At 45.5% G+C, this 21316-nt stretch overlaps 1 protein-coding gene and 1 non-coding gene across 2 annotated transcripts in view; one reads left to right on the top strand and one right to left on the bottom strand.

Annotated features, from left to right (window-relative positions):
• Positions 1–21316, bottom strand: part of Syne2 (spectrin repeat containing nuclear envelope protein 2) — a 321669-nt gene that overhangs the window by 279129 nt on the left and 21224 nt on the right. The gene's annotated exons all lie outside the window — the stretch shown is intronic.
• Positions 8205–8276, top strand: Trnaa-agc. Its single transcript has one exon. It is a non-coding gene; the product is annotated as a tRNA-Ala (tRNA).

The following is a 21316-nucleotide window of genomic DNA, read 5'->3' as shown; positions in this document are numbered from 1 at the left end:
CAACCAGTTTCATCCCCAAACTCACATGGTAGGAAGGGAAAAGCCAACTCCTTCTAGCTATGCTCAGACCTCCACTCTACCTGCTCTGCTGGGCACGCATATGTATACGTAAACTCACGAAATAAATAAGCATAATTTTAGAAAACATGCGACAGAGGTCACAAGAATGTGACCAAAGATAACCCTGATGACAGTCACAACACAATTATATTTGGCCACAAACAAGGGAAACAGATGGCATTTCCAGAGGGGTTTTGACTAGTCAAATAGGGCCCCTGAGCTGGGAGAGAGAAATGAAGAAAAGCCTTGGGAGATTTCTCAGATTTGAATTGAGAAGGCAGAAAGAGATATGTGGGCTTGGCTGTGAGTCCCAAGGGTCTGTCTACCAAATGCCCCAGACTTGGCTGCCAGGGTGCTGACTCCCCTGAAGGAGAGCACAGGGCTGATTCCTGGGGCACATGGGGGTTGGGGGTAGGGCACATGCCTCGTCTTTCCTTTCCTAGTGAACATGACCACAGCTGTGAGACAGAGCCTGGGTTCTGATTTAAATCCCTGAGACTAGTCATAAAAGAGAATAATGAGCCTTCTTCGGGGACATCACAGAAAGTTGGATAAAAAATTAATATCATGGCATTAAAGCATCTAAGATGAAGCAGAATGATGTGGAATCCTGTCTTTAAGAGTCATGTAAACCGACAGTCACACTTTCATAAGTAATAGAAGTTATTTTTAAATGACTGTGGTCTGCTTATGTAATCCAGCTCAGCATGCCTGTAGTGGCCCTAAAACCTCAAAACACCAGCAAAGTTCCCTTTTTGAAAGAAGTCTCAGGCTCACTCTGGATTATGAAGGCTACAATGCTTTCAACTGAAAAAAAAGAAAAAGAAAAAAAAGACGTGAAAACCTATTTCTAATGAATGAAACTGCACGAGTTTTATTTTCTTCATTTTGTTTATCTCCCTTTTCAGATTTTCAAGTGATTAATGCTTATTTCTGCTACAACAGAAACACTTTTATTTTCATGAAACTGGGAATAGAATGTGGGATAGTTCAGCATCTGTTCTGCTCTCCACATGCTGTAGAGCATGCCTATGCTCATAATGAGAAAAGAGACAGAAGTAACATTAGAAAAATAAGACTTTGGGGGCTGGTGGCAGGGACAGGCAGATCCTTGGAACTCAGTGGCCAGCCAGTCTGGTTGAACTCCAGGTTCAACGACAGATCAGCCTCAAAAAATAAATTGAAGAAAGACAGACATCTTGTGTCAACACACACATACACACACACACACACACAAAGAATTTTCAAAGGTTGTCAAAATTTTCTAGAAAACTGCCCCAAAAACCTTTCTGGTAACTGAAGGGACTTTTTTTTCTTTCATTATCAGATAGATTCTTAAGAATCACTGCCAGGCTAACAGAAATGGAAAAAAGTCTTGGTGTCCACAGTGAGGATGCAGCAGCCGGCTTCCCCTTCAGGGAAATCAGAAATCCCAACTCAGGAGGGTGGAAAGGCAGGCTCACAGACTAGCGGTGACTGAGATGTTAAGATTTCTCCTGGGCCATCTCTTTGCTCTTGTTTCCATTAATCAGTTATCTGTGGTCCTCCAGGAACTCAAAAAGATGCCCCCTTTGTCAGTCAAATGATAAGACGACTCTCAGCTACCCACAGTTATTAACTTGGATGTTTACAAGCTCACAGCTGAACCATGCTGACACATAGGCCATGAGTCTGGGTCCATCAGTTGGTTTTGAGACTGGATCTCATTATGTATCCCTGTTTGGCTTGGAACTTGCTTTGTTGACCAGGCTGACCTTAAAGTTGTGGCAATCCCCCAGCCTCTACCTGTCATGTGCTGGGATTACAGGCATGCCCCATTATACCCAGCCATTTTTTTTTTCCCATTAACTCTCCTTGTCACTTCATCACTGGACCCGAAGTCACCAGTCCAAGTTTTCAGAGCAGGTACTTAGGATCTCCTCCCAGGTACTTTATTCTCATGGCAACCACAAAGACCAGAGGCTCAACCCTACCGATTCACTGCACTCTCACAAAAGAAACAGGTCATGGTGCTCAGATTAAGATGCTGCTGGATTAGGATCTCACAACAAAGTGTCACATGTCATCCATGCCAACCTTGCCAACAATGCCCCTGTACCAACAGTGCCAACACTGCCCCTGTACCAACACTGCCCCTGCACCAATAATGCCAACAGTGCCCCTGTGCCAACAGTGCCTGCACCAACACTGCCCCTACACCAACAATGCCCCTGTTCCAACAGTGTCCTGCACCAACAATACCAACAGTGCCCCTGCACCAATAATACCAACAGTGCCCCTGTGCCAACAGTGTCCTGCACCAACAATACCAACAGTGCCCCTGCACCAACAATACCAACAGTGCCCCTGCACCAACAATACCAACAGTGCCCCTGCACCAACAATACCAACAGTGCCCCTGCGCCAACAGTGCCCTGCACCAACACTGCCCCTGCACCAATAATACCAACAATGCCCCTGTGCCAACAGTGTCCTGCACCAACAGTGTCCCTGTGCCAACAGTGTCCTGCACCAACAGTGTCCCTGCGCCAACAATACCAACAGTGCCCCTGCACCACCCACTTCATCAAGATTAGAACATCCTGAGGGAGCGCTGCCACTTCCTAACTGCCTCCCGTTGGCCTTGACCATGGCCCAGATCTCTGACGTGCAGTAACGCTGCTGAAATGATAAGTGTTCTGTAGAGTGGCCACTGCGATTCTAAAAACACCCGAAACCAACAACTTACAAAATAAGGAGCATTTCCTGAGGGCTCACTAGGAGATGCTCTGGAGTACATAGTTATTACAAGCTGTGACTTTTTTCTTTTTATTTTAGGGATTAAACCCAGGACCTTGTGTGCAGCACTTCTTAAATCAGCAGTAAAGATTAGAAACTGGTCACAACAGTAAAAGGAAGGAGAAGGAAAAACAAAAGGACCTTATGGACATGATGTGTAGGATCAGCCCTGATCACAACAGCTCCCACAAATGTTGGATGAGTCCACTCTCTGAGTCACCCAAAATAGTCAAAATTCAGAGTCAGAAGGTAAACAGCAGCCACGGAGGGCTGAGGGAGAGGGGGCTAAGAAGTTAACTATCTCAATGCCTCGGAACTGCTTCAGCTTTGCAAGACGGTGTGGTCGGTGATGGGTGATGGGTGATAGACACACAGAGATACACACACACACACACACACACACACACAAGTATGTGTTTCACCCCACTGCCCTCTCCATCTAGAAACTTTATGCTAATAGAGCTCTAAGCAAAACTTTCCCAATCTATAATATGTACCTAACTATAATATAAATAAAGTGCAAGGGTGAGGAAACACCATTTCTGGGCGGCTAAGACTACAGAAAAACTGCTTGTCCTTTGCATCCATTCTCAGGAGGTACTAGAAAGGCTACTCAGGCAAAAGGAGACCGTAAACCAAGGAGAAGGGCTGGGGGTCTGGAAAACAACACAGAGAAGTAGAAAGACAGGCTGGGGCTCAAACACAGGAGAAAGAAAAGAAAGCTCCCAGGATGCACCGGGAGAGCTCCGGAGAGCAGTGTGCAGTGAGTGCTAGGGAACAGGAGGTGGGGAGAAGGGGGGAGGAGGTGGGAAGGATGACCAGACAGAATGGAGGAGTACGCTCCAGACAGGCTGAAAGACTTCAGAGAAGAAACTAGAAGCCTGGAGGAGAGGGTCTGAGATCTCCATGAGCAGCTCAAAGGAAACCCACCTTAGGACCTCAGAAACTTAATTTTTTTAAATCATTTTTCATTGTGGGTGTGTGCATGCACATAATAGAAGGTGGTCTCACAGAGCCCAGAGATGTGGGATGGATCTGGAGATGAAATACAGGTCATCAGGTGGTTGTGAGCCATACAACATTGAGTGCTGGAAACAAGTCTTCTGGAAGAGCAGCAAGTGGCCTTAACTGCTGAGCCATCTCTTTCCAGGTCTCTCTCAGAAACTTTATTTTCCTTGCTCTTTCAAGCTTAGTGATGATAGTGATTTATTTGTTTGTTTGTTTTTGATTTTTGAGACAGGGTTTCTCTGTGTAACAGCTCTGGCTGTCCTGGAACTCACTGTGTAGACCGGGCTGGCCTCAAACTCACAGAGACCTACCTACATCTGCCCTCCTGAGCGCTGGGAATAAAGGTGTGCGCCACTACCACCAGGCTCTCGCTCTCTCTCTCTCTCTCTCTCTCTCTCTCTCTGAAACTTTTAAGAAATGTGTTCCAGGAAGATTTAACCACTTGCAAACATGAGCTTTGAGGAATTCTGAAGGATGAAGAGGGCTGGCATGAGATGGCCTCATTTTTCTCAGGAAGACAGGCAGCAGGGTCATCTATGGGGAGGAAGGGGCACAAGGATGGGGTACAGTGCATGAGAAATGAACAGAGCTCACACCCAGCTACAGTGCAGAACAGGACCTAACAAACCAGAGATGTGGGCAGGACTGGGAGAGCAGCTGCGGGCCAGCACAGGCTGCACATGGTCCCAGAAGCATCTTAAAGCTGGGGTTTGTGCTGCTGGTACCTCAGTCCAGAAACATTAGCCTCCACCCAGAGCTGAAGCATGAGCAGCTGTTATTCACCTAGTAAAATTCTTCCAGCTGAAAAGGATGCTTTGAAGTCCTACACAGATACAAGGACCTCAGGGTTCATGGTAGAACCGGTCAGAGCAACAAAAAGTGGGCACAATCTAATCCTGTTGGGAGGAGGAGGAGTCTGCCGCTCACTCACCCATGGGAAGACTATTTCATAGCTAAGATGAGCAACCACCAGCAGCAGCAAGCAATAGCAGCAGAGATAATACAACATATTAAAATCATCATGGGGGCCGGGCAGTGGCGGTAATCCCAGCACTCGGGAGGCAGAGGGAGGTGGATCTCTGTGAGTTCCAGGCCAGCCTGGTCTACAGAGCTAGTCCAGGACAGGCTCCAAAGCTACAGAGAAACCCTGTCTCGAAAAAAAAAAAAAATCATGAGGGACTAAGGAGAAAGGATAGACACACTATAAGGTCACTTACATAGTGGATGTAAATTTGATTTATTTTTCATGTTTTTACATTTATTTATGGGGAGGGGGCGGGTAACATGTAGAAGTCAACAGACAACCTGCAGGACTCCATTCTCTCCTTCCACCAAGTAGACCTCTGGGTTAAACTCGGATTATCAGACTTGGTAGCAAGCTCCTTCACCTGCTGAGGCAATTTATCAGCCCTGGCCATAAATTCTAAACACACATACACAGTACAAGAACAGGGAAGTGATGTCCATCGGAGTGGAGGATGAAGGAGTCAACTACGGCTACATAGTTAACTTTGCTGACATCCAAGCGGAGAGCTCCTTGTGGGCATAAGGAAATGCTTCTAACTTTTTCTTTAATGTTGGAAGTAAAACAGAATTACCCATCATCCCCACTTCTTCATGGCAGTAGAAGTCATCTGAGGTTAGAGAGCGGGATGCCATGGTTGAGAGCGGGATGCCATGGTTGGGAGCACTTGAGGAAGAGCCGGAAGGTTTGGCTTTCACTCCAGCTTTGCCTCTGACCACGAGCCCCGTGCCAGCCTCTGCCTCTCAGGTCCTGATTCTTCAACTGTGACAGGAGGATAATGATAGCGTCTGGGCCAGCACACAGACTTTCAAGTTCCTGCCAAAGAGTCCAATCCAAAGTTCGCTGCTGCACACTTGGGAACGCGGGAGTCTAAGCAACCCCATTTGTGGTGGAGAGACTGGAACACTCAGTCTGGCCGCTTCAGAACACTGTTCTCCCAGCCACCCAGGAGCTGGACCGTGCTTCGGAGAATAGAGCTTTTAAAGTGCTTTGCAACAAGGGGGGAAGGACGAGGGGGAGGGAAGGAGGAAGGGAGGGAGGGGGGTGCTGAGTGGTCCACATACATCTCCCTGGGTGTATTTCAAGGCAAGGGGTCCATTTCTACTTGTCATGATACTCCTGTAGCGTTCAACAACTTTAAGGAGGAACCTTGGTCCCAAGCTATTCTGGGAAGAGAGAAACAAAGGAAGGAAGCGGAGTTCGTAGGTTTGTGGTCAAATGGTTTCGTGTGGCCCGCTGATCGCATCTACACAAACTAAGTGCACTTGCTGCCAAGCCTGACAAAGTAAGTTTGATCCCCAGAACCCACAAGGTGGAAGAAGAGAACTGACCCCCACGGGTGTTTCTGACGTCCATGTGGGCACCATGGCACATGTTCATGCACGCCCAGAAAAATAAAAATTTTAATGTAAAATGGCTGCACGTACAACTGACATGATTCTAGAGAAATGACAGAAATATTTGGGGAAATGTAGAGACTTTCACTGTGATTAAAACAGTATTTTCCCCAAATGTCCAAGTAATATAACTATGCCAATATGGGGGGAGCACATAAGTGTGTGTGTGTGTGTGTGTGTGTGTGTGTGTGTGTGTGTGTGTATGAGAGAGACAGAGTCAGAGAGAGACAGAGACAGAAAGTCAGAGACAGAGAGAGAGAAGAGCGCTGATCTTGCTAGATTGGGACTACCCCATCTCTACCTCTCCAGCATTGGAATTACAGGCTCACTCCAGCTTTGCCTCTGACCACGAGCCTCGAAAACTCTCTGGAATAAAGTGAGCTGAAGGCAACGATCAATACTAGTCAAATCTCTAAAATCAGAACATGTTGCCCTTCTATAAAGGAAGCTTAACTTGCAAGGACACCCCCAGAGGCCAGGGAGATGGCTCAGTAGTTAAGAGCACTTGCTGTTCTTGCAGAGGACCTGGGTTCAGGTCCCAGCACCCACATACATGGTGGCTCACAACCATCTGTCACTCCAGTTCCAGGGGACCCAACAGCCTCTTCTGACTTCTACTTGGCACCAGGATGCATGTGACATATGCACATCCACACAGGCAAAACACTCATACACATAAAATAAATACACCTTTTAAATTCTAAAAAAGAAAGGATACGTCCATGTCAAAGGTGACTCCCTTCCCTGTTCCAGAAAGAGGATTCTGATCAGCCCTTGATGATGGAGGTTAAACTTTAATCACCAAGTGGATAGAACACATTCCTTTCGTGCTCCCTAACTGCTCTCCACCCCACTTTCTCCTTTGTCTAACCTCTTCCCACATTTTGTCATCTTTTGTGATCAGGCCTCCGAATCCTCACCTCCATTTTTGTACAGAATTTCTCTGCATATCTAGGGGATTCAAGCCTTTCTCTCTTGTTATTCTCACCAAGGAAAGGGCAGTGTAAGGGCAGGACCCGAGCTCACTGGATCCGGGGAGCATGGGGGGGGGGGGGGCGTGGTCAATTTTAAAGTTTGCTAGAGACTGGAGCGACAGCTCAGTGGGTAAGAGCATGTACTCCTTTAGCAGATGACTGTCCAGCACCCATGTGAGGATGGCTAACAGCCTCCTTTAACTCCAGCACCCATGTGAGGATGGCTAACAGCCTTCTTTAACTCCAGCACCCATGTTAGGATGGCTAACAGCCTCCTTTAACTCCAGCACCCATGTTAGGATGGCTAACAGCCTCCTTTAACTCCAGCACCCATGTTAGGATGGCTAACAGCCTTCTTTAACTCAGCACCCATGTTAGGATGGCTAACAGCCTTCTTTAACTCCAGCACCCATGTTAGGATGGCTAACAGCCTCCTTTAACTCCAGCACCCATGTTAGGATGGCTAACAGCTTCCCTTAACTCCAGATCCAAGAGTTCCAATACCTTTGAGCCCCAAGGGCATCTGCACACATATGTTCATACTCCCAGACAGACACACAGACACACAATTTAAAATAAGTTTGCGGCCAGGTGTGATGACACACGCTTTTAATCTCAGCATTCAGGAAGCAGAGGCAGGTGGATCTCAATGAATTTGAGGTCAACCTGGTCTACCTAGCCAGTTCTAAGCCAGCCTACACAGTAAGACCCTCTCTCAAAAAGTTTGCTGGCCCCAATTTTACTCTAACATTCAGGCACAAAGTGGATATTATAAAAGCATGAACTATTAACTCACTGCCAGTTGAGGAGCCCTGGCGAGCCAGTATTCATTCATCCATCCATTCATTGAACAAACACAGAGTCCCCAGTAGGCTCTGAGACACTGAGGTGAGCATGTGGGAATCAGCACTGTTGGGAGAACAGCGCTGTGCAGGGTACATAAAGAGTGGCAGCTAGAGGGTTGGGGATTTAGCTCAGTGGGAGAGCGCTTGCCTAGCAAGCACAAGGCCCTGGGTTCGATCCCCAGATCCACCAAAAAGAGTGGCAGCTAAGCTAATCCCAGGTTCTAAACAGCAAGGCTCTCCTCAGGCATTCAAGCAAAAAGCATCTCCTATCCTTCCGCTCTGCAGGCTGGGCTAAGCAAAAATCGGGAGCAGGCCTGGCCAGAATAAGGCAGCCTGGTGAACAGAATGCATTAATAAGTTCAAAAAGAAGCCAGGCGGTGGTGGCGCACACCTTTAATCCCAGCACTCGGAAGGCAGAGCCAGGCGGATCTCTGGGAGTTCGAGGCCAGCTTGGTCTACAGAGCGAGTTCTAACCCTGTCTCCAAAAAAAAAAAAAGTCCAAAAAGAGGTTTACTCCCCCTACCCACCACTTCAGGGTGAGCCAAGGGAAAATAATGAAAATATTTTACTAGATGAGTGACTTTTTTTTTTTTTTAAACACAGGCTGGCCTTGGAGTAGAAAAATCACCTGACTCAGCCTGCTGGGATTACAGGCATGCACCTCCTCACAGCTTAATGTTCCGATCTCATAAGATAAGAAGTTGGAGGGAAAAAAAAATACAAACAAGAGATAAAAAGGTTAGGCACAGTTCACATTTATTGTCTACAAAGTAAAATTGACTTTTTCAAAAAGGGATTTTTACAGCACAGAATGTGTTCAATAAAGTAACTTTTTAAAAAGAGAAGCGGCACTGAGTGGTGGTGGCACACACCTTTAATCCCAGCACTCAGGAGGCAGAGCCAGGCGGATCTCTGTGAGTTTGAGGCCAGCCTGGGCTACAGAGTGAGATCCAGGAGAGAGAGAGAGAAGCGGCTGCTTATCTGTCTTATTGGTTTTTGTATGTTTTTGAATGGGGTGTGTAGTGTTGGCACACTTCCCACACACATGCACGGAGGCCAGAGGATGTCACTGGTGTCCAGCTCTATCATTATTTATCTTATTCCCTCGCTGGCAGGCGGCAAACCCAAGTCCTCCTCCTGTCCCTCCCATTCCACAGCATGGGGGTGGCAGACACAAGTGACCAGGCCTCGCTTTTTATATGGGGTCTAGGGACGTGAGCTCAGGTCCTCTAAACCACCAAGCCATCACTACAGCCCTAGGTTAACTTTAAAAAAGACCACCATTAATTAGTGGTGTATGTGACTGAGTGGTTTTATGTGCACCACGTGCATGCGGGAGATCAAGGAGGCCAAAGGGAGTGAAGGATCCTCTGAAGCTGGAGTTACAAGCTGCTCCCTTTGACACGGGTGCTCACGTCTGAACCCAGGTCCTCCTTGAGAGCGGTAACCTCTCCATTCCCACAGAGTAACTGTAAATGTCACAGAAACTAAAAAGAAATAAACTCAGCCTACAAGCTTACCATGCAAACGTCACCACTGTTATTATTCCTGAAAATTTTAGTCAAATTTTCTGTTCTAAGCCTTTGGTTTTATTTTTACAAAGGTGTTATTTTTTTAAAAAGATTTATTTATTTATTATGTACACAGAAGAGGGTGCCAGATCTCATTACAGATGGTTGTGAGCCACCATGTGGCTGCTGGGAATTGAACTCAGGACCTCTGGAAGAGCAGTCGGTGCTCTTAACCTCTGAGCCATCTCTCCAGCCCCAAGGTGTTATTTTATACAGCTGGATGGTGGTGGCACATGCCTTTAACCCCAGGACTTGAAAGGCAGAGGAGTCAGGTGGATCTCTGAGTTCAAGACCAGCCGGTTCTAACAGAGCAAGTTCCAAGACAGCCTGGGCTACACAGAAAAACCCTGTCATGAAAAACAACAACAACAAAAAAAAACAAGCAAAAAATTTGTTATTTTTACATCACATTTTGGGGAATCTGCTAAATATTAACAACCAGCATTTCTGTGTTATTAAATCTCTACAAATATAATTTTAATGTCTCATTAAATCTTGATGGTTCCTAAAAATTTGACTAAGAAAACCAAGGTTGTATGCTCTTAAAATATCTCAAAAGGACCAAGATGATTCAGAAGGGGGCAGTGAGACAGAGTCTCACTCTGTAGACCAGGCTAGCCTCAAACTCAGGAGACCCGGTTGCTTCTACCTCACAAATTCTGGGATTAAAGGCATGCACCACCATGCCTGGCTCAAAAAGAATTTTGCTTTTAATTCTGTTGTTATTTAGCTTTTATTTATTACTAGTCAGTAGCTGGCCCAGAAAGCATTCATGCATATCTAAGACTTGGGTGTTCCAGGCTGCCTCCCCTCCCCTGGCTCCTGATGGTAGAGCACCTGCGCTCAAGTTCTACTGCAGTGGTGGTTTCTAGCTGTGCAGTAACCAAGACCCAGGCTCATCTGGGCTAGAAAATGCTATTTAAGACCTTAAAGCATTACCATTGTCTCATCTTCCAAATGAAAAACAATCTCTACATGTTATGGGAGAGGAGGGAGGCTGTTCTTTATTATCATCAATGTGAGGGTGTGCAGTGTGAGCATGTGGTATGGGTGTGTGTGTGTGTGTGTGTGTGTGTGTGTGTGTGTGTGTGTGTGCCATCATGCAGATCAGAGGACGATCCTGTGGAATAGGTTCTCTCCTTCCTCCTTCCCATTGTTCCAGGGATTCAAATTCAGATTGCCAGCCATGCATAGCAGGGGCCTTTGCTTGCTGACCCATCTTATAGGCCCTAAGCATAGATGGACCTGTGTGATGACTCATGTCTTTAATCCCAGCACTTGGGAGACAGAGGCAGGCAGATCTGAGTTCAAGGCCAGCCTGGTCTACAGAGCAATTGCCAGGCGAGCCAGGAATGTACAATGAGACCCTGACACAAAACACACACACACACATACACACACACACACACACACACACACACACTCACTCACTTTAGAGGCTTTACTCCCCTGTAATTCCAGCATTTGACAGGCAGGAGGGCCAAGAGTTCAAGAATAGCCTCAGCTACATAGGAAGTTCAATGACAGCCTGGGCCACATGAGACCTTGACTCAAAAAGAAAATAAAATTAAAACCACCTAGAGGAAACCACTGTCACACCCTTTTATCCACTGAAATTAAACAAACAAACAAAAATTAGGAAGATGTTACCTCTATTCCAAAAATAAAAATTAAATTAAATTTAAAAAAAAAAAAAAAATCAGAGGCGGGTCCCTAAGCCCAACAACCTGAGTTTCATATCCAGTAAAAAAAAATATATATATATGTTAAATAAAATGAACAAAGAAGAAAACACTTCCTAAAGAATGGATTTGCGGGCAATAAAAATAATAAAACAAGACTGGACTGGCAAGATGACACTAAATAAATATACGTAATTTTTTTTTAAGTCCATCCTGCTGGAGATTGAGCTTGCTGGGAACTACGAATGCAGAAATCCTTTGGTAGGTGCTCAACTCTGCTGTGGGGCTTTCTCATTCTAACTAAAGAACAGATATTCACCTTGCAGTATGTGTAAAATGCATATGGTAGAGACGTGTGGGTCCTTTGTTCCTTATTCATCTGAATAAACTCAATTTCCCTCCTTTGTCTCCAGTCTGGGACAAGGACCCTTGGGAGCCCCCTTCCTGGTGGGTGGAGTTACACCTGCCGCTTTCCCTCTCTATAGGCATGCAATTATCTGTCTAGGTCAAACTGGCTTTCACCTTCCCAGGCCCATTCAAGACCAGCCCAGTCTAGGTTCATTTTTAAAGGAGATGAGTCTCCTTCTCCAGTGTGAGAGTGGAATGTATCAACAAGAAAAAAGACGACGGAAATTAATCTGACTGGGCATGATGGCGCATGCAGAAACAGGCGGATCTCCGAAAATTCTAGGCCAACGTGGTCTACATAGCTAATTCCAAAATGACCCTCCTCTTCTCTTCCTCCTCCTCAAGATAATAATGATAATAATAAATAATAAACTGGCACGAAGGGGAGTTTCTCCATGTCTTTTGCTATTGAGACAAATTAACTCCAACTCAGGGTTGGCGGGAGCGCAGCTGGTTCTTGGTTTCCCCCAGTACCCAGCATTTTTGGTGAGGCAACCTGGCTCCAAATTCCTTTGTATCTTTAAAGTACAAAATAGACTCTCCTTATGTGTCAAGTGTGTCTGGTTTGCAGCCCACTGGCCACACAGACCTTGTGCAGCCAAAGACGGCTAGGAATACAGATCAAGACAAAAATCATACATATACTTAAAACATTATGAGATGTGTGTGTGGACAGATAGACGGACAGACGGATGGATATAGATAGATATCAACTGAGTGGCTCTCGGAGCTTGCATTTTGTAGATGACAGTGTCACTCCACAGTGACAAAGGGTGGCATGCCTGCTCCTGAGCACTTCTCCTGCAGACTGCCGTTCCTTCCCTACTCCATTTTTAGTATTCTCCTGAGCGAGGATCCACACTTCTTTGGGATGTCTGCCACTCCTCAGTATGAAGTCAGGACTTCCATTTCTTCTACATGGAAGAGACCCACCCATATCCTGTGGCACACAGCTGCGTGCAAACACATTTTTTTCCTTAAGTTCCTTATCCTAAAACGCTCTTACCTTCATACCCATTATTGTCTCACAAGGGTCTTCCACAGCAGAAAGTGAAACCCAGAGAGAGTGCATCAGAAGATCATTATTTTGATTCCAACTCCATAGAGTCGGCCAATCATCACCCCAATGAACAGGCCAGTCAGAAGGCTGAAGGACCCTCGGGTGGTGGGGGTGTATCAAGTACAGGCCAAGGAGACCCAGACTCACCAGCCCCACAGGGTGGAGTCACAGCTCTGTTTCCCCATCTGTCATCTTACCCACGCATTATTCAAAGAACACCACCTATGCTAACGGCTCAGGCTATAAATTACTGAAAGTCACACCTGAGATGGAGTCATGAAACACCAGAAAACAGAGGTGGGTGAGACACACAGGCAGTCACAGGCACTCCTTACAGAAGATTCTTGAGATGCCTCCATCTCCTACCCTCTCGGCATCCCACCCTCCAAACTGAAACAAACTCCACACACTGACTTTTCAAAGCTCTTTGCTGTTTCTGTTTTTAGATGTATTTATGTGTATGAGAATGTATTTATGGGCACTACATACATGCCTGGTGCCCTCAGAGGTCAAAAGAGTGCATTAGATCCCAGGAACTGGAGTTATAGCCAGCTGTGCGCCACCACAAATGCTTGGAACCCAAACCAAGTCCCCGGCAAGAGCAACAAGTGTTCTAACCACTGAGCCATCTCTCCAGCCACCGCATACTGACTTTGTCATTGTTTATTTGGGTTTCTTGGGGCTTTTTTTTTTTTTTTTGGATGGGGGGGGGGTTGCAATGTTTTCTTTTATTCTTATTTGTATCTGTTTATTTGTTTGATAAACTCTCACAACGTAGCCCAGCCCAGCCTGGAATTTGTAATCCCAGCCTCAGGCTCTCCAGTTCTGGAACTGTAGGTTTATGCCCCCGCCTCTGCCTTCTCATTTACAAGCACCGTGTTACTGTGTGACTGGGTCTCACATCTCCCAAGCTGGCCTAAGAACCTGCTTCCAGGCCAACTTCCAACTTAAGGGGCTCCTCCCAGCTCTGTCTGCTTCCTGAGTGCTAAGGTTAACATTCCTGCACCCCTACACCTAACTTTTTTACTTTTTTTTTTTGGGGGGGGAGGTTGGTTTTCAAGACAGGACTCTGCTTCCAGAGTGCTGGGATTAAAGGAGTGTGCCATCACTGCACCTGGCCTTTTTGACTTTTAACAACAGTATAATCACAGAAATTCTGGCTGGGACACTTATGCATCTGGTGAGTCTACCTCAACGGTAACTTCAGAGGTGGAGTCCCTCTCATTTCCACTCACATGGCTCCATCCATCACCACCAGGGAAAGTACCAGACGGAGATAAATGAACTAAGGGCATCTGTGGTGATATTGTGTTCCCCAAAATACTGTTCATCCTAATAAACTTATCTGGGGTCAGAGAACAGAACAGCCACTAGATAGACACAGAGGCCAGAAAATGGCGGCACACACGCCTTTAATCCTAGCATTCTGGAGGCAGACATCCATCTGGATCTCTGTGAATTCAAGGTCACACTGGAAACAGCCAAGCATGGTAACCAGAGCCTTTAATCCCAGGAAGTGATGGCAGAAAGCAGAAAGGCACATAAGGTATGAGGACCAGGAACTAGAGCCTTGGTTAAATTTTTAGGCTTTTGAGCAGCAGTTCAGCTGAGATCCATTTGGATGAGGACTCAGAGGCTTTCAGTCTGAGGAAACAGGATCAGCTGAGGAACTGGCCAGGTGAGGTTAGCTGTGGTTTGTTCTGCTTCTCTGATCATTCAGCGTTCACCTCAATACCTGGCTTCAGGTTTGTTTCATTAATAAGACCTTTTAAGATTCATGCTACAGGCATCTCCTCAGGAAAAAACAGAAATGCTCAGAAACCCTATTAACTTACACAGACCATGCCCAAAACATCCTGTTGCCAAACTTTTGACCTAGTCTGGCATTGAGCAAGAAGAAACTAAAAGTGAAGTGGCAGATATAGATCATGGTTCTCTTTTGACCTAAGTCAAAAGGCTGCACACGGCACTTCTCTCCAAGTTCTCCGGCCTGTTATTTTTATGTGTAGAAACAACCATGCGTACCCTTGTTCTCTCCCTGAAGACTTCCTCATAACCTATGAATAGAGCTGGAAGTTGTCCAAGTCGAAATATAATTCATTAGCCAAAGTGGCAGCTCAGTAACTGACAACCTGGTTTTGTGTCTCATCCTCAGAGAAAATCAATTGCCCAACAAATTAATGGTTCCCTCTTTCATCCCTAGAGACCAACAATTAAAACTGAGTTATGTGTCTGCTTCTGGATGGGAGTGGATGCTAATCTTCAAACAGCAGGCCCACTGGACCCAGGGAAAGTGGCTTCTGATCTGGGTAACCGTGCCAACCCCTCACTGGGAAGCTACAATCAAGTCAGTGCATTATCTTCGTTTTCCCTGACCAGGGAAGATGGCTGATAACACAGGCAAGAAGTATGTGTCCTGTGACCTAGGAATGTAGCTCAGATGGTAGAGTGTTTGCTTAGCATGCTTGAATCCACCACATAAAACTACACACCTGTAATCTCAGCACTTGGGTGATAAAAGAAAGAAGTTCAGAGGTTAAGTTCCAGGCCAGCCTGGGCTACGTGAAACCTTCTGTGGCAAATAAAAAAATAAATAAATAAATCTTGGTTCAACTTTTTTTGTTTGGTTTTTAATTAGAAAAATATACTGGTATCCACTATTATAATTAGATAAACTTTTCAACAACCAACTCTATCCGTAGCCATCAGACCCACACCTGTACCTGCACAAAACCCAGCCCCAGCCCTCCATACACTGGAGTCAAGAACCAGAGGAAAGAGCAGGATGTAGTCAAACAGAAAAGGAAACTTACATCTCTAGGCCCTGAAAACAGTAGAGATGCAAGAACTAGAATGCCCTGTACATGGAAGCTTCAGGAAGTCAATTACCAGGATCCCATCATGGTCCACAGGACTCCAGATGTGGGGAACCAGCCAGAGATTTGAATGTGCCCAAGCCTTGGTCTATTTTGAATCCCAATTTATATACACCCATTAAAAAATATTGGATGCCGGGCGGTGGTGGTGCACGCCTTTAATCCCAGCACTGGGAGGCAGAGCCAGGTGGATCTCTGTGAATTCCAGGCCAGCCTGGGCTACAGAGTAAGATTCAGGATAGGCATCAAAACTGCAAAGAGAAACCCCATCTCAAAGAAAAGAAAAAAGAAAATTTAGAAAGTCCAGGCTCCTATGTGTGGGTCCTTATATGAAATTCTATCAGCAAGAAGGAAGAAACCCTCAATGGGACAATTTAGGTTTCCAAGGCCAGCCATGAAGAACTATTGGGGTCATCTTAGAAAAGAGGTATGGCCCTCAGGGACACCTGGTTGTTGTTGTTTTGTTGGGGGGACAGGCTTACACACAATGTCTGTAGTGGCCCCTGACTGACCTCAAATTCACTATGCATCTGAGGCTGGCCTTGAACTCTGGTTCCTCCTGCCTCCACCTGCCACAATGCCAGATCTGTCCCAGTTTCCTAACCAGAGTCACCAGGTTTCTTGTCCACACAAGTCCAGGGAAGTCACAGAACAGATCTCATCTGGGATGAAACCCTTTGCTACGCCGGGGAGCTGGAGAGCATGCTGATAGCAGACCTTGCACCACCTTGGTCAACACATTGTTAGTACCAGACATCTTAAATTGTGGGTCACAACCCTGTACAGGATCATATTACTGACTGAATACAGGGTCATGAAAATGTGGCAACAATAAAAGATGGTTCCTGCAACCACCAAAACTTAATTCTAAGCCAAATGTAGAATGAATCTGAGGTGTTCCCCAAGTGCCCACCCACTTGCATGGCACCACTTCATCGCAGCCTTGGTTCTGAACACACGGATGCACATCATGCACTGTGCATGCTGCCATGCAACACTGCTGATCTTGTCTCAAATGGCTCAACTAAGAATCGAAACTATGAATGGCAACATTTGCCTGTGCATAGAAAACAAAGCCTTTACATATTGACATCTTTCCTCAGCATGTATCAAATTATTTTATCTTTGAACTGTATTATACGAGAATATTTAATTGTAAAAATTACTATTTGAGTTCCTGACTGGAGTGAAACTTTTTTTAAATCATTAGAGATTGGAGACACAGCTCAGCAGTTAGGAGAACTTGCTGCTCTTCCAAAGGACTCTGGTTCAGTTCCCAGCACCTGTATCCATGGCCCACAATCACCTGGAAACCTCTAGTTCCAGGGCATCCAAAACCCTCTTCTGGTCTCTGCAGACACTAACACTCATATGCACACATGCACACACAGAAACATACTCATACACATAGCAATGTTTTTAATCATTAAAGTACATTTGGGGGTCAGAGAGATGCTATGGGATGTTCTGTATGTCAAATGTGTTGCTCTGATTGGTTAATAAATAAAACACTGATTGGCCAGTAGCCAGGCAGGAAGGATAGGTGGGACAAGCAGAGAAGAGAATTCTGGGAAGTGGAAGGCTGAGGCAGAGACACTGCCAGCCGCCATGATGAGAAGCAACATGTTAAGACACCAGTAAGTCACGAGCCACATTGCAACTTATAGATTAATAGAAATGGGTTGATTTAAGATATAAGAATAGTTAGCAAGAGGCCTGCCACGGCCATACGGTTTGTAAGTAATATCTCTGGTGTGTTTACTCAATTGGGTCTGAGCAGCTGCAGGCCTGGCGGGTGAGAGAGATTTGTCCTGACTGTGGGCCAGGCAGGACCACAAAAACTCTAGCTACAGAGAGATGGCTCAATGGTTAAGAGAACTGGCTGCCCTCATAAAGGAACCAGGTTCAGTTTCCAGCACCTACATGGCAGCTCACAACCATGTGTTACTCCAGTCTAGGGGATCCAACACACCATTCTGGCCTTTACACAGGCACTGTATGCACATGGCACACTTGGATACATGAAGGCAAAACACTCACAATATAAAAATAAAACATAAATGTTAATGAACTTTGGCTCAAGAGTAGGAAAGAGTTTCCAACCATTTCTGAGATAGCCCTAACTGTACTTCTGCCATTTTGTACTACATGTTTATGTGAGGCAGTATTCTCGCCATTGATGACCACGAAAGCAAGTTATTGATCAACCCTGGAAAACACTGAAGATGTTCTACACACTGCACTAGCAAAACTCAGCAAGGGCCCAATTCCTTATCCAAAAATAAACAGGTATATTCATCTCTTCAGTGGGCACGTTAATCTTTAGTAAGTGCTAACATTATATGTATACCAAATAATATCAATTTCACTGATTTATTCTCAGTAAATGTTTGAGTGGATATCAATTTTATATACCTAAATAACCAGAGTCACATAAAAATTTCTTGGTGGGCAGTGGTGGTGGTGGTGGTGGTGGCGGCGGCGGCGGCGGCGGCGGCGGCGGCGGCGGCGGCGGCGGCACACGCCTTTAATCCCAGCACTCGGCTGGCAGAGCCAGGCAGATCTCTCTGAGTTCAAGGCCAACCTGGTCTACAGAGCAAGATCCAGGATAGGCACCAAAACTATCCAGAGAAACCCTGATTTGAGAAGAAAAAAAGAAAAGTTTCTTGGATGATTTCCTGGGTTGCTTCCTATTGCTGTGATAAAACACAAACCAAAAACCAACTTGGGGAGGAAAGGGTTTATTTCACCCCACAGGTTCTAGCCCCTCATCCAGGGAAGTCATGGCAGGAGCTCAAGCAGGCATCTAGAGGCAGAAATGGAAACTGAGGCAATTTATAGCAGTGGTTCTCAACCTGTGGGTCACGACCCCTAGAGTCAACTATCAGATATTTACATTATGATTCATAACAGTATCAAAATTACAGTTATGAAGAAGCAATGAAATAATTTTATGGTTGGGGGTCACCACAACGTGAGGAACTGTATTAAAGGGTCACAGCGTTAGGAAGGTTGAAAACCACTGCTGTATAGAATACTATTTCCTGGCTTGCCCCTCCCGGCTTCCTCAGCCTGTTTTCTTATACACCCCTGGACGCCCTGCCCAGGAGTGGCATTGCCCACATTGGGTTGGACCCCCCCCCCCCATCAATCATCAATGAAGAAATGCCCCACAGACTTGCCTACAAGGTTATTGTGATAGAGGCACATCTCCAATGATGTTTGTTCTTCCCAAATGACCCTAGTATGAAGCTGATTTAAAAAAACAAAACTAACCAGCACAGATGAAAAGGGTCAAAAGTAGAATAAGTTTAAGAACCTCCACTCTAGTACATGTAACTCTAGTACACACACACACACACACACACACACACACACACACACACACGCTGAAGAAGGAAGAGGAAACATTATTTACTATAAATATTGGCATTTCAAAGTTTCACTATTTAAAACATAAGCTACCCCTCCCTCCCTGTGTTCCCCGCCCCTCTCTCACCTGTCAAACACAGTTAATGCACTGATTCCTCACCAATCCCGTCGCACATTGTTTTTTACACAAACCCCTGTTTCCACAGAAGCAGCTGTGGCCACTGTCCCAGGAAAACCACCTTTCTTCCCACCCCAAACGCCATTTCCATTAGAAGGAAGTAACAGGGAGGAAGAGGCCCCAAACACCATCACCTGCCCTGAGATAAAGGACTTCCTCCACGGTCTCTGCTTTGCTCACAGAGCCCCTGTGGGAAGTGGAGTTTATGACATTAGCCCTGGTCTTTGGGTCTGGGTGGTTTGGGTGGTTTGTGGGTTGGCTTGGGTTGGTGGCTTTGGTTTTGAGTTTAGTGTTTGGAATTTATTTTCCCCCAATGGAATCACAGCTTTAAACATCCTAGGCAAAGCTCTACCACAGCAGGGCTTTCTCTCTCTCTCTCTCTCTCTCTCTCTCTCTCTCTCTCTCTCTCTCTCAATCTATATTGAATGGTAGACAGTTGGTAAAAATTGGGAAGTCAGCAAGTAAACCCCACCCCTATGAAGTCAGGACCCTTTAGGAGTCAAAGACTAGAAGAGGCTGTTTATGCACAAGATCAGGAGAACCGGATTGAAGGAGCAGCCTCTGAAAGCCCCGCCCCGCCTCCTCCCTTCACACCGTTACCTTTGCACCAGAAAAATATTTCTTTTCTCCTTTTTAAACATTTCTTTACTATATGTAGATGCATACCCACTTGGAGAGAGAACCCCACAAGTACCACAGTGCACATTTAAAGGTCAGAGGACAACTCTGTGGAGTCAGTTCTCTGTTTCACTTTCACATGGATTCCAAGGACTGAACTTGGGTTGTCAGGGTTTACAGCTGATTTGATCAGCTGAGCCATTTCAATGTTTTTTTTGTTTTTTTTTTCCTTCTTTGAGACTAGGTTTCATGTATCCCAGCTAGTCTCCAACACTCTATGTAGCCAAGGATGACCTTGAACTCCTGCTGATCTTTCTGTCTTCACCTCCGGAGTGCTGCGATAAAAGGTGTGCTGTGGGATGTCTTTCTGTTCACTGTGAATATGTGTTGCTCCCATTGGCTAATAAATAAAGCTGCATTGGCCTATGGCAGGGCAGGAGGGAGCCAGGCAGGAAAATCCAAGAGAGACAGTGAAAGGAGAAAGGAGAAGGGGGGGGCACACGGACACCCCAAACCGCCATCCAAGGAGCAGCATGTAATGGGATTCAAGTATAGCCAAAGAACATGTGATGATACTTAAATAATATAAATGAGTTCATTTAAGAGGAAGGAGCTAGCTAGCAAGAAGCCTGCCATAGGCCATACAATTGGTAATTAATATAAGCCTCTGAGTGATTATTTTACAAGCAGCTTTGGGACTGCAGGGCCAGGCAGGACACAGGAAAAATTCCAGCTACAAAGGTGTGCACCACCATGGGTAGCTTAACAAAATTTCTTTAAATCCTTCAATGTTGTGAGTTCTTCTTATATTATGAATCAAGTCATACAGCAAGAAATGTAAGGAAAAGAATTCCAGAATTACTAGGACGATACTAATTTTGATAAATAAACATAGAAAGCAAAACAATAAATAAATAAATAAATAAATAAATAAATAAAAACAACTGTAGCTTGTTTTCAAAATATTCTATCCTGCAGTCTTTTGGTAAGATGTTTTGTTCCTCTCTGAGATCACCCACTTCCAAAGTTCACCAGCTTTTACTCCTTACAAATAGTTTCAGCTGGGCGGGGGCGGCACACGACTTTGATCCCAGCACTCAGGAGGCAGAGGCAAGTGGATCTCTGAATTTAAGGCCAGCCTGTTCTACAGAGAGTTCCAGGACAGTCAGAGCTACACAGAGAAACCCTGTTTTGAGAAACAAAACAAAACAAAACAAAAAACCCAAATAGCAGTTTCAGCAAATCAGCTCAAAATATCAAAATATTTTCTGCTTCCAAGATACATTTCTTTTAAACAACATTCTCAACTCTAATATTCCTGCTGGCCTGAAGAGACTAATTTAGATGGCATTTTTAAGACTTTTTTTTAAGATAAGAGCACTCGGGGAGGTGACAGATGACGACGGTCCCCCAACCCGTCTTCTACTCACAGTATCCAGCAAATCACTGCCAGCTCTCAACAGGA

The sequence above is a fragment of the Onychomys torridus genome, chromosome 14 (assembly GCF_903995425.1).
Source record: "Onychomys torridus chromosome 14, mOncTor1.1, whole genome shotgun sequence".
Taxonomy (NCBI): Eukaryota; Metazoa; Chordata; class Mammalia; order Rodentia; family Cricetidae; genus Onychomys; species Onychomys torridus.
The sequence above is the reverse complement of the archived record's forward strand: the minus strand, read 5'-3'. Positions and strand labels throughout refer to the sequence as shown.